The sequence below is a fragment of the Haliotis rufescens genome, unplaced genomic scaffold (genome assembly GCF_023055435.1).
Source record: "Haliotis rufescens isolate VD_foot unplaced genomic scaffold, xgHalRufe1.0.p SCAF_38, whole genome shotgun sequence".
Classification (NCBI taxonomy): domain Eukaryota; kingdom Metazoa; phylum Mollusca; class Gastropoda; order Lepetellida; family Haliotidae; genus Haliotis; species Haliotis rufescens.
This window is the reverse complement of record NW_025964090.1, coordinates 3,102,980-3,118,033: the sequence shown is the minus strand read 5'-3', so window position 1 is coordinate 3,118,033 and position 15,054 is coordinate 3,102,980. Positions and strand designations below refer to the sequence as shown.

At 38.0% G+C, this 15,054-nt stretch overlaps 2 protein-coding genes across 4 annotated transcripts in view; one reads left to right on the top strand and one right to left on the bottom strand.

Annotated features, from left to right (window-relative positions):
- Positions 1-15,054, top strand: part of LOC124123905 (protein MTO1 homolog, mitochondrial-like) — a 203,011-nt gene that overhangs the window by 116,298 nt on the left and 71,659 nt on the right. The window lies entirely within an intron of this gene.
- LOC124123909 (trace amine-associated receptor 4-like) overlaps positions 1-15,054 on the bottom strand; it is a 109,688-nt gene that overhangs the window by 66,883 nt on the left and 27,751 nt on the right. The window contains exon 1 of one of the 2 annotated variants that reach the window (XM_046487108.2): positions 10,007-12,350. The exons of the other annotated variant lie outside the window; for it this stretch is intronic. The gene's annotated coding sequence lies outside the window, so the exon portion shown is untranslated. Of the gene's footprint in view, positions 1-10,006; positions 12,351-15,054 lie in introns of those variants that run through there. 2 annotated transcript variants of the gene reach the window in all.

The window sequence follows — 15,054 nt, the reverse complement described above, 5'->3', positions numbered from 1 at the left end:
AAAAATTAAAAATATTGTGTACAACTACAAATTCATGTGGACTGACAATGAAAGGAACTAATAACTTAACTCTGTTAATTCCAGAAACAACCATCACCAATCATTTAAAGATATCTTGTTTCATATCAAGTGTGAGTATGTTCAACATAATTTCTTACCAATATCATCATTGTATACATTCCATATCTTGTCTGCAACATATAGGCTATCATACATAAAGTATGTAAACAATGAGTGACACACGTCAAAAACAACATTTTTTCCCAAACGAAATCAGCCCACGTCATGCACCCATATATTGCCAATGAAAATGATTCATTTCAAATTTGCAGCTGAAAAAGATGGTTATGTTTATGTGATATCGTCTGTATGTAAACAAAATAAAATCCTCAAAATTCCAATGTGTTTTCTGGAAATCTTTATGAATAAATTCACACTTAATCTATGCTCACACCTTACCTATCAAGCCAATTACTTAAAAAATGGTATTTGATGTATGCTGCCTTTTTGTATTTCTGCAGTATATCATATATGATTATGAAATGTATGAAAACATTCATTTTATTTGCATGAAATATGACAGTTATTTTCCTGGATGTTTACCGGGACGCATTCAATTTAGCCAAATTTATCACATCAGAAACATGTTCATCTGTGTCATAAATAATCATAACAGACTTGATGCAAGACCGTATTCAATTTGTGTGGAACGGCTAGTATATACACTCAAAGATCTATCATAATACCGGGCATTAAGCCTGTATGTTTATTGATGGGGAAACCTGCAGTCCTCCTGAATGCCTTTTATCCTGTATGGTCACAATATGGCAGCATGGAAGGTTGATGAACTCAACAAATACCGTAAATCCTTGCATCAGCGCTTGCCTTGATTAAAAGCCAATCTTTAATAAACGAGGATTTAATATAAAACATCAATGCCAGAGAATAACCAGTCTCGATTATCCGATGAAACGCATTCCATTGACTTCAAAAGTCAAAACTGGGTGTAAACTATGAATGGACCCTTTAAAATCGGTGATGACACCAGGTGATCGCAAAATTGGGTAAGCATGTTTAAGGGTAACTAATTAACTGAATGAAATAAACGCCTGTTTCCTTAAGACATGTGAAACATTCAGAAGGGACAATTGAAAGAAAACATAATTTGACAAATGCCTCTCCCAAAAAATGAACTCAAATAAATGCATCATTGGTGTCAGGATTTTTTAAGAAAATAGATTTGTGGCGCTTATTTGAGGATTTACGGTTGTGGAGATTGGTGGGCGACAGCCTGGCTTGGCTGGGTGAAGAAGATTATTCCTCTCTTTAGAAGAGCAAGCAGGGAGATTGTTATCTTGCCTGCATATTATGCATTGGAGTATTGTAAATCATTGGCGATGTCACATTCAATGGGAACCTCACATAATCAAAACACATTAGGAAAGAAATAAATATGCCATGAATGAATGGGGATCTTGAGTAGAGATATTACTATAAATGTTATTCATAGAAGAATGGAAATGGACAGGGATAGTTTTGTGTTTTCTTCGTCAGACGATGCTATTTTTCTGATCTGTGAAAATGATTTTCTGTTCTTGTTGTGTGTCTTGCTTGGTGCATGTATCTGTACCAACACCCAATTCTAGAACTCGACACTTGGGCCAGGTCACAGCAAAGAGTTGTGTGTCTTCCCTTGAGGGTCTTCCTTAGTTCTCACCCAAGTAGTATCTCGACACATCAACCAGGCCACAACAGAGAGTTGTGTGTCTTCACGTAAAGTGGTCTTCCAGAGGCCACATCTCAGCCATACACCATGACCTCCCTGTAAGGCAATACAGTCATACACCATGACCTCCCTGTAAGGCCATACAGTCATACACCATGGCCTCACTGTAAGGCCATACAGTCATACACCATGGCCTCCCTGTAAGGCCATACAGTCATACACCATTGCCTCCCTGTAAGACCATACAGCCATACACCATGACCTCCCTGTAAGGCCATACAGTCATACACCAATGCCTCACTGTAAGGCCATACAGTCATACACCATTGCCTCACTGTAAGGCCATACAGTTATGCACTATGGCCTCACTGTAAGGCCATACAGTCATACACCATGGCTTCACTGTAAGGCCATACAGTCATACACCATGGCCTCACTGTAAGGCCATACAGTCATACACCATGGCCTCACTGTAAGGCCATACAGTCATACCCCATGGCCTCACTGTAAGGCCATATGTCAGTCATAAATCATGGCCTCACTGTAAGGCCATACAGTCATACACCATGGTCTCACTGTAAGGCTATACAGTCATACGCCATGGCCTCACTGTAAGGCTAATCCGTCATACACCATAGCCTCACTGTAAGGCCATACAGTCATACACCATGGCCTCACTGTAAGGCCATATGTCATTCATACACCATGGCCTCACTGTAAGGCTATACAGTCATACGCCATGGTCTCACTGTAAGGCTATACAGTCATACGCCATGGCCTCACTGTAAGGCTAATCCGTCATACACCATAGCCTCACTGTAAGGCCATACAGTCATACACCATGGCCTCACTGTAAGGCAATACAGTCATACACCATGGCTTCACTGTAAGGCTATACAGTCATACACCATGGCCTCACTGTAAGGCCATACAGTCATACACCATGGCCTCACTGTAAGGCTATACAGTCATACACCATGGCCTCACTGTAAGGCCATATGTCATTCATACACCATTGCCTCACTGTAAGGCCATACAGTCATACGCCATGGCCTCACTGTAAGGCCATACAGTCATACACTATGGCCTCACTGTAAGGCTATATTTCATTCATACACCATGGCCTCACTGTAAGGCCATACAGTCATACACCATGGCCTCACTGTAAGGCCATACAGTCATACACCATGGCCTCACTGTAAGGCAATACAGTCATACCCCATGGCCTCACTGTAAGGCCATACAGTCATACGCCATGGCCTCACTGTAAGGCCGCTTGTCAATATGTCACGTGAATATAAAGTAAATCACAATATAACATTTTTTAATGTTATGCATAGTCATTAATGCGATATTGTTTTGATAGGAAAAGTGCAATTATCTCTTCAAAAGATAATATTACCTGTAAATATTATCTACAATCAACGTTTTCACCTGATAAGTGTATGCAAATACCTGTGCTCCATTGCTAATTACAGCATGTGGAGAGGTTGTTGTATATAACAATACTAGGCCTGTCAATCACCTGTCCACCATGTCATCATACCCTATCTGTACATCAAATAAAGACCAATTATTTCCGTAATTGACGACCATAATGACAGGTGCTTGTTATATCATGTTGTAATGATATCAGAGTAGGTCAATATTTGGAGTAAATCGTTTTTTCAGGAAATGATTTTTTTATTATGAGTGACATGAGATTGGAGTGTTATAAATAATCTGATTTCTTCTTTGGGAGCAATACATTCCGTCCAAGAAACATACAAGTAAACATTGTGAAAATAAAACAGGTAGTGCAGGAACTGTGAGGGGATGTATACTCAACTTTTGATAGGGATAATCATGTCTTTCTACTTAAATATACACTTGATGAGAATCAGTTTTGTGTGCCATGGAAATATAATGAGGAAATTCCATGTGTCTCATGAAATATCATGTTTTTCTCATTTCTCATGTAAATATCTTCACATCTTTCACAAAAAAATGGAATATCAACCATGCAGGGATATTTCACCACCCCTTGTAATTGCGACTTAAAAAGTAGTTCATTGTTTGAAAAATCTTATAAAATATAAACAAAGGTAACAAAAAATAATTGATGTCAACAAAACTCTTCATCATAAATTTGGATATGATTATATACAAAATCAATTTCAACTCAAAAATATTCTTGAAATCTCCGAGACCGTTGTCGGAAGCGAAAGAATACACACTGGTCAAGTAACAAAAATGGCACATGAATAGTTTTGATTGACGAGTTAAATGAGAAATTTACTGTTTATAATGAAACATTTTCAGAAGTAAAAAAAATGGCAAAACGTGATATTAACTTCATAAATGACCACCTGTCATCATAGTGCCTTGTCAATGTGGAACTAACGTAAATAGGAAGTCAACAGTTTGTGTTCAGGCTGGAAACTTACATTAAATGGGAGATAATATCTCTTGTAAGACATAGTTCCGTCAAAGTGTTAGTTCACTGCAGTGTAATATAAAGTTAGTGTTCACTGCCGTGAAATATAAAGTGTAATGTTCACTGCAGTGTAATATAAAGTGTAATGTTCACTGCAGTGTAATATAAAGTTAGTGTTCACTGCAGTGCAATATAAAGTGTTATGTTCACTGCAGTGTAATATTAGTGTAATGTTCACTGCAGTGTAATATATTGTGTAATGTTCACTGCTGTGTAATATAAAGTGTTATGTTCACTGCAGTGTAATATAAAGTGTAATGTTCACTGCAGTGTAATATAAAGTGTAATGTTCACTGCAGTGTAATATAAAGTGTAATGTTCACTGCAGTGTAATATAAAGTGTAATGTTCACTGCAGTGTAACATAAAGTGTAATGTTCACTGCAGTGTAATATAACTTGTAATGTTCACTGCAGTGTAATAAAAAGTTTAATGTTCATTGCAGTGTAATATAAAGTGTAATATTCACTGCAGTGTAATATAAAGTGTAATGTTCACTGCAGTGTAATATAAAGTGTTATGTTCACTGCAGTGTAATATAAAGTTTAATGTTCATTGCAGTGTAATATAAAGTGTAATATTCATTGCAGTGTAATTTAAAGTGTTGTGTTCACTGCAGTGTAATATAAGTGTAATGTTAACTGCAGTGTAATATAAAGTGTTGTGTTCACTGAAGTGTAATATATAGTGTAATGTTCACTGCAGTGTAATATATAGTGTAATGTTCACTGCAGTGTAATATAAGTGTAATGTTAACTGCAGTGGAATATAAAGTGTTGTGTTCACTGCAGTGTAATATATAGTGTAATATTCACTGCAGAGTAATATATAGTGTAATGTTCACTGCAGTGTAATATAAAGTGTTATGTTCACTGCAGCGTAATATAAAGTGTTATGTTCACTGCAGTGTAATATATAGTGTAATGTTCACTGCAGTGTAATATAAAGTGTAATGTTCACTGCAGTGTAATATTAAGTGTAATGTTTACTGCAGTGTAATATAAAGTGTAATGTCCACTGCAGTGTAATATAAAGTGTAATGTCCACTGCAGTGTAATATATAGTGTTATGTCCACTGCAGTGTAATATATAATGTTATGTTCACTGCAGTGTAATATATAGTGTAATGTTCGCTGCAGTGTAATATATAGTGTAATGTTCACTGCAGTGTAATATAACGTGTAATGTTCACTGCAGTGTAATATATAGTGTAATGTCCACTGCAGTGTAATATATAGTGTTATGATCGCTGCAGTGTAATATAAAGTGTTATGTCCACTGCAGTGTAATATAAAGTGTAATGTCCACTGCAGTGTAATATATAGTGTTATGTTCACTGGTCGGCTCAGAGTCAGTATACTGTGTCTGAGTGGGGTATTCATGTTAAACTGCGGCATGGTATCTCAGTGAGCTAGCACTATACATCGGCATCAGTCCGGACTAGTACAAGCAGCCACACACACACACACACACACACACATACATGCACATCGCTATATAAGTGCAATAATCTTGGACGCTATGTTAAACCCACATGTCACCTCACCTCACCTCACCTCACCTCACCTCACCTCACCTCACCTAGAACTACCCCTGCTACAACTTACAACTTGATAATGTGTACCGTATTTGACGTAATAAGTGCCCCGCTCTAATAAGCGCCCACAGTGATATTTGCTAATATATTGGCCAGTGAACAATCCTAATTAGCACCCCTTCCAATTGATCAGTGTACTTATTTATTTACAAGACTTATTTATTCGCGTATAATATGCACTCGTGTGATATGTGCACTCGTAATTATGGGCAATTAAATTCTGGAAAAATATATCTGTTGTACATAAACATTTCAGGCTGTCAGCACAAACCACAACATTTATCTTTCAACTCTGTTTTTTTCACTAAAATAATATTTCAATAAGAGCCCCCTATTTCTAATTTTGAGAGCGCCCTGGTCGAATACGGGAATATATAGTGTAATGTCCACTGCAGTGTAATATATAGTGTTATGTTCGCTGCAGTGTAATATATAGTGTAATGTTCACTGCAGTGTAATATATAGTGTAATGTTCACTGCAGTGTAATATAAGTGTAATGTTAACTGCAGTGGAATATAAAGTGTTGTGTTCACTGCAGTGTAATATATAGTGTAATGTTCACTGCAGTGTAATATATAGTGTAATGTTCACTGCAGTGTAATATAAAGTGTTATGTTCACTGCAGCGTAATATAAAGTGTTATGTTCACTGCAGTGTAATATATAGTGTAATGTTCACTGCAGTGTAATATATAGTGTAATGTTCACTGCAGTGTAATATATAGTGTAATGTTCACTGCAGTGTAATATATAGTGTAATGTTCACTGCAGTGTAATATATAGTGTTATGTTTACTGCAGTGTAATATAAAGTGTAATGTCCACTGCAGTGTAATATAAAGTGTAATGTCCACTGCAGTGTAATATATAGTGTAATGTCCACTGCAGTGTAATATATAGTGTTATGTTCACTGCAGTGTAATATATAGTGTTATGTTCACTGCAGTGTAATATCTTGTGTAATGTCCACTGCAGTGTAACATATAGTTTTATGTTCGCTGCAGTGTAATATAAAGTGTTATGTCCACTGCAGTGTAATATAAAGTGTAATGTCCACTGCAGTGTAATATATAGTGTAATGTCCACTGCAGTGTAATATATAGTGTTATGTTCACTGCAGTGTAATATGTAGTGTTATATTCACTGCAGTGTAATGTAAAGTGTAATGTTCACTGCAATGATAATATCACTTTTCTCAACTTCAGGAAACTCAGTCTTTCACACTGAAGTACCGGTATATAATAAATTACAACATCAGTAGCAATAACTCGGGTACTGATTTCTGTGAAGTAATTATCACCAATATATTTTTGAAATTAAGCTGCTAATATGTATTGAAGTTTCAAAAATATAAGATGGAGCCTTTCTCTACTTCATAATGTGCCTTATAACTAATTCTGCAAACTTTTCCACATCACAGAATCATTTCACATTCACTTTGTATTAATGATCGGCCATGTAGTTGCAAGCACCACCTGTCTTCCTCATAATCTTTCGAAGGAGGATGGATGCTGGCTTTGATACACCTTTGATCACAGAAGCCAGGCCACAATGACCTGGGAGATCACTGCAATATCAGCCCTAATCTAGACATGTGATAATACCCTATAACTCCCTCCTAATGAGGAGAGGGGGGCTCTCTTGTAAGGCCTCAAAATTTCAACAGGTGCCAAAAGTATCCCACAAATTTATTGTTTTAATTATTTTCCTGTGCACTCTACTTGCTCTTAGGTTTACCTCAATGGGAATTCCAGGTCAGAATTGGTCCCCGGCAACCTAATTGCTACTCCTTACATGAAGAAGTGACTTACCGGTAATGGATCGGGTCGTCAGACTTGGTGATTTAGTTATGGAGTGTTTTAAATCATCATCATCATCATCATCATCATCATCATCATCATCATCACCACCACCATCATCATCATCATCATCATCATCATCATCATCATCATCACCACCACCACCACCACCATCATCATCATCATCATCATCATCATCCTTTTCAGAAAATACTCAAATAAATGATTCACTGGATATCATGAAAAATGTCTGGGAAAGAAAATAGGTCCGCAGCAATCTTTGCTTGGAGACTAAATCGATCAGGTGGTCAGGCTCTGTGACTCTGTTGAGTGCTTGTCATCGTACCCGAGTGGAACATTGCTCATAATATCAATCACTGGTTTTTTTGGTCCAGGTTGTTGTTCAAACCAAGGGTCATAATCATGGTGAATCTGAAGATTGGAACCACAATCATAGGATTCTGGTGTGCCAAAGGGACACAACTCTGCACAGTAAATTGTGACAACTGGAACACCTGAGCCCTAAATTAGTCATGAGTACAAAGTTTTCAGTTTATGAGAGGCCAATCTGCTGGTAGAATATGGATCATGTTAGTCTAGCTGTGATCACTCAGAGTGTTGCTCACTGGACAAGCAGTAATTGAGTGTAGATTCAATTTAAGCTTGTAGTCATCCTTTGCCTGGAGTGGCAGTACTACCTTCATCAGTGTACAATGAGCGTGAATCTTGAATCATTCCCGTATTCGACCAGGGCGCTCTCAAAATTAGAAATAGGGGGCTCTTATTGAAATATTATTTTAGTGAAAAAAACAGAGTTGAAAGATAAATGTTGTGGTTTGTGCTGACAGCCTGAAATGTTTATGTACAACAGATATATTTTTCCAGAATTTAATTGCCCATAATTACGAGTGCACATATCACACGAGTGCATATTATACGCGAATAAATAAGTCTTGTAAATAAATAAGTACACTGATCAATTGGAAGGGGTGCTAATTAGGATTGTTCACTGGCCAATATATTAGCAAATATCACTGTGGGCGCTTATTAGAGCGGGGCACTTATTACGTCAAATACGGAACATAAGCAAGTTGTAAGTTGTAGCAGGGGTAGTTCTAGGTGAGGTGAGGTGAGGTGAGGTGAGGTGAGGTGAGGTGAAATTGGGTTTAACATAGCGTCCAAGATTATTGCACTTATATAGCGATATGCATGTATGTGTGTGTGTGTGTGTGGCTGCTTGTACTAGTCCGGACTGATGCCGATTTATAGTGCTAGCTCACTGAGATACCATGCCGCAGTTTAACATGAATACCCCACTCAGACACAGTATACTGACTCTGAGCCGACCAGTCCTTGTTTTAGCCCCTTAATGCCGAGCGCCAGACAGGGTAACAACAAGTACCATCTTTTAACGTCTTTTGGTATGACGCAGCCGGGGATCGAACCCCGAACCTTCCGCTCTCCGGGCGGATGCTCTACCACTAGACCACGGAGGCGGTCCGGTAGTTCTAGTTTCACATACATCTTCAGTGTGCAGTGTGTGACCCTATCTGCCTATCAGTTGAATAGTTTGTCCATGTGATGGAATGATTTCAAGGTGAAGTGTCTAGACGCTGCCTGGAAAGCCCACAGCTGATGAAATACATGCTATTTTTGCCTTTTTGAAAAAGAGAAACTGAAAAAAACAGACTTTGTTTGTCCTTCACACAATGCTCTATGAAGACAGGACACAGTCTGAAACTCTTCTACATATCTGTCTTTTGATAAAGGTATCATAATCATAATCATCATCTTCATGAGAATCATAATTATTGTGTAATTAATTTCGGACCCGACCCCTTCAGCGGTCTGACCAGACCTCCTCATGGGTTAAGTCCTCGGGTCCTTGTTTTTGCATACTGACCTCATCAAGGGTAATTATTTGTATAAAGTATGGATTGGGGTGATCATGGGTGAGTCATATAAAATGATACACATATTTGGGGAGAGTCATGGTAAAATGAACATTTTATTATAAAATTTAAAGTACTTTTGCATTTTGTCCTTTCAAGGGGGTCATGAAAACAATGCACAAGGACATTGGGAGGGTCATCCAAAACCATGACAAGCATTCGGGGAGGGTCAATATTTTCAGCTATATGCATCCCAAACCACTGACACCCTCATTGTAATAAATGACCGGTCCCTTGGACCTCTGGGCCTGTCTGTTTGACCCATGACCACTCAAACAAGAATGATCACTGAATCTGTGAATATGCCCAATAAGCTTGATCAGACCAGGATAAGCTTAATATGAGCAAGCTAAGCATGTGTTTTAGTGGCACTTTAGAAGCGCTCGATACACTGAGACAAGAATACTCCTACTACTGAGTCACAAGGCAGTCATTTACCTTGAGAGAGACGTACCTACCTCTAGAGGCGCATATCTCCGTAGCCTCTCCACTCTGGTATTGTTTACATCCATAGCCCTCATAAGCATTCCTCTAGCTTCTCATCTCACTGCTTAACATGCATGAAAATGTGCATCAAGCCTTGTATCCAACTCCTATGGCTGGAACTCGCAGGAATCTAAACGTCACTTCTAAGAATATTCCTTTTCAGAATGGTTGTGGAGGGGAATATAACCTAGCCGTGTTGAGTTCTTTCTAAAAGTATAAATCTTTCCACAGAACCTTGTCCGAGATCTGGAAGTTCTTGTCCTTACCCTGTGCTTTGACAGTGGATAGGCTGGAGGTAGTCAGGTCCTGTATGTAGAATATTAGTCGTGTGGGATCCAAACCCATACCTTGCGTTGAATGGGATGGTGTTCACCTATTGGTCCCCGAACAGTGTATTTAAGCCTGGGATGTGCTTGTGGTCTTTAGCAACACACCTTGCATTTTCCATGATGTATCCTTTTCGCCCACTGACTCTGCCACACGCCTTAATGATCGGAGTATCTTGAGTGGTGTGTCAAAGATATAACTTGGTGTAGTTCCGGTAAAAATAGTCTACGGGTTTCCTTACTGTGCCAGGAGAAAAAAAACTTGTATCCCACTGTTATACCACTCAATTTATGCTCACTACCTAAAAAATTGTTTATTTGTATGCCATTGTTGACACCAAAAGGGTTGAGTCACTAGGTTTAGGCAAAATGACTTATTTTCTACAGATGTCACCAAACATGTTGACTTGTTGCCAGCTTTTGCCACTTACATATTTTATGCATTCAAGATTTGCCACCAGGTTGCCACAAAGGAATTACTCAGAGTTGCCACAAAAATGTTTATTGCATCCCAAAGTTGCCACCACAATTGTTAACTTACACAACACTATTGGCACATGCGAATTACTTGACTCGGAGCATTCCCATCAAAGACTTGCATCCCAAAGTTGCCACCACATTTGTTAACAGACACAGCACTTTTGCCCCAAGAGGGTTAATTGCATCCCAAAGTTGCCACCACATTTTTAACAGACACAGCACTTTTGCCCCAAAAGGGTTAATTGAATCCCAAAGTTGACACCATATTTGTTAACAGACACAGCACTTTTGCCATAAAAGGGTTAATTGCATCCCAAAGTTGCCACCACATTTGTTAACAGACGCAGCACTTTTGCCCCAAAAGGGTTAATTGCATCCCAAAGTTGCCACCATAAAGTTTCTCATAAACTGACTTTCAGAGTTGCCACCAAGGATTACTTTCTTGTGTACCGGTACCTTTTTCCGCTGTATATTTTTACTTTATGCCAATAATCCCTTGTTGAGAAAAAACATTGTCACCACCAAACTGGTTAAATCCCTGAATATATTCATGTGAAGCACCTTAGGACCTCAATCAATGAGTTGCTACCAAGTCACCACACTTGGCACTGGTATCTCCAAGCACTGCCACTTTATAGTCCCTGTCTGTGAGAGAATATATCTCACTGTTGCCACTACAGATCCCGAATCAATATGACAGCACCAATCCAGGTATCTCAACCATCAATAAGCTAGAAGCAGACCAGGTATTTCAAGGTAACAGGCAGGTATTTAATCAATGGTTAGCTCTGACATGTTGAAACAATTAGCTTTCAACACAACAGGAATACCCTGTGAAGCACATATGGGTTAATTGTTACATAATCAGACTCTTTGTAAACACACCAGGCATGTCATTGAAATGCCTGCTTCCAATATGTCTGGTATTCAGGCAAAAAACGTCAGAGAGCTTCAAATACACCTGTCAATGTGCAGCCTAAACTGTTTACTTCCCCAGGAAATTCGTTGACCCTTCACCCAAGATTATTCCAAAATGGCACGTGTCATGTAAATGTCCACCGGGAGTAGGTTCGCACGTATCCGCCCTGGTAGATTACACCATACACCTCAGTGCAGTTTTAATACCGATTTCATTCTGAAAGTGTCAGTGATGGCTTATAATGAAATATCCATGGTAACGAACCGACAATCTACAGGTCCTATGACACAGTTTTTTACACGGAACTCACTTTCATCCAAGAGAAGCTTATTACACAAGCTGTAGTTTGTCCTGGAAAGCAGCAATTTAGAAGAAGGATTTTGGTCAACGGTACCAGCTTTGTTGGATGTTTCTGGGAGTGTGATAACGGTAAACACTGGCTCCAGTGGCATCAGGACCTTGCTGCTTGAACCCACTTGAAGGAATCCCCCCTGCAGGCAGTTTTCCTGGCTTTATTTTTAGCTCTGAGAGAGTTTTTGTGCTTCTTGTGGGAAAGCCATTATTCTAGCATTTAACTTACAGATGCTGACATTCTTTAGGCACCAGTGGAACATGGGCAGAGAGAGGAAATCTTGCCACAGCTTTTCTTTAACTTCCTGGGGGGTTACCCAAAATGAGAACTGGAGACGAAGAAGATCTGCTTACTGGTAGACAGAGCAGTGACGAGACCAGTTCATAAAAATCTCCAATATTGGAACTACATGTTGGGCCAGAGTCTTACACAACACCAGTTGATTGTCTGGAGAGTTTTGATTAAATGAAAAGGTAGTTGTATGAAACTGGCATCTTTTTTAATGTCATTTGGTGAGAGGACTTCATGGTACATTTATCAAAAGTTCAAATAAAAAAATCCTTGTCAAAATTTTCAAATATTTTATACTTTTAATATCCTTGTATTTAATGAAAAGAGGACCATATCACCCAAGTCTTCTTCTTTTTGACTTTGTGCAGGAAAAGGTTGTCATATTTTAATACGGGGGTTATCAAGTTTTGGAAATATTTATATATTCACAAATGCCATGTTGATAATTGCTTATTTAAGTGTGCAGTTTCTGATTATTAATAATGGCCTGATGTTTCTAAGAAAATGACTTATATGAATGTTATTTTATTAGAGATATTGATGCTATTATATCTCTTTTTAACAAATTTATTTTGTGCTTGCCAGTGATTTGCTGTGATTTTTACATTGGGAAGGAGTGACATATCTGTTACATGCTGTCCTATATATATATCCCAGTTATTTTTGACATATCAAGGGTTTTTTAATCACTTTATAATTATTATCTGTAGGACAACTTGATCTACTCAAAGTAAAAACAACAATAATCTTTTTACAAATATTGTTGTTAAATGACCCATAAAAGAATTAGAACTATGATTAAAGTGAAAAAAACTTGAAAAATATCATGAATGACAAAAAGAGAGAAAGTCTGTTTTCAAATTTTTATTTTATTTCACATCTATTATGCAAAGTTTTGTATTTGTCTGAGGCCTGCATCACTTTAAGCTGACACGCAGTGATATAACTGGAATACTGTTAAAAGCAGCGTTAAACCCAACTCACTCACTCACTCACTCACTCACTCACTCACTCACTCACTCACTAGGACCATGTGCATGTGCACAGGTTTGTTAGGACAGGTATTTTATTTATTTATATGTAGTCATTAGGAAAATATCATCAAGTCATATAGGGCGGGCAGGAAGATACTAAGTACATGGCATTGGCGGGGGCTATATTTGGGGTTAGTGATGGGGTGTTTGGGTCTAAATTAACAGGAATAATGGAAGAAACCAGGAGCATGTTTCCATTGGCAACTGGAATCGGTCAACATTAAACATCGGGAGTGTGAAGAGGCTGCAGACAGATGGAATACATGAGTACGGAATATGAGGATGATTCATAGAGACAGAATGAAGGAAGTGATTGTGGGGAAAGCTATGTGATTGTGTTTACCAGACAACTTAAACCACATGTGCTCCCATAATTTCATAAATAACTTCCTTGTGTTTGACGAAGCTAGCATTTGTAATATGAGGGTTTGTGAAGAGTTTAGGTATTCTATGATCTTACCAGGTCTTCTGTAGGTAATACAGTCTCTGAAAGATTAATTTTACCACAAATAATGTTCATAGAAATATTAGAAGTGCCTTATGAAATGTATCCATAGATTTGGAAAGTTAAAAGAAAAATATACTGATGAATTGTTTTCTCTGATGTTTGAAAAAATTCCTCAAAAGTTTAATTTATCTTTGGAATTTACCATATGAAAAAAACAGCTTCATTGGCCTTCTTTTCATATCATTGATACAATGGAGATATTGTTTAAAGAATAGAGTAAAAAATATTGTTTTCACATCTTGGCAAATAGAGCACAATCACAAACTCCATGCTTAACTGTTAATAAATATATCGCAAGTGTTTCCATGTCGTTTGTTGTTCCATTCAATTTTGTGTTTGTATATGTTTCCATAAACCAGAGAAAACAACAGGCCACACCTACTAATGATTTACTGTTTCCTGATTGGCTGATAAAAGAATGGGCGGGGCTTGTGTTACATTATTGTGCTGTCGATGTCACTGATTCCACATTGTTTTTCAAGTGTTTATGAGCAGCCTGTGAAGGTATTATTGTTCACATGTTTATTTATAAGAATTGACTTCTACATGGATACATACCCAGTATTAATACCATTTTTCACATTCACGCAAAAAAAGTCAATTCACAGTGTGAGCCACTGTACTTGTGTTGCATGTGAAAAAAACTCCTGAAAACTTTCTCACAAGCCATTTTGCTCTTTGGTGCCTGTTTATTAAGAATTTAAATAAATTATGAGCAATCAGAGCTCTGATTAAGAAAATATTTTTTGTTTGGTTCTTAAAGAAGCTACTAAATAACTACCACACTTACATATACTCTTAGTGGATTATATTGCACGCCGAATGAGAACATGTTGTCCCATACTTATTTGTTTGTTTGTTTGCATGTTGTTTAACGCTGCACTCAGCAATATTCCAGCTATATGACAGCGGTCTGTAAACAATCGAGTCTGGACCAGACAATCCAGTGATTGACCTTATGAGCATCGATCCACGCAATTGGGATACGATGACATGCATCAACCAAGTCAGCAAGCCTGACTACCTGATCCCGTTAGTCGCCTCTTACGACAAGCATAGTCGCCTTTTACGGCAAGCATGGGTTGCTGAAGGCTATTCTATCCTGAATCT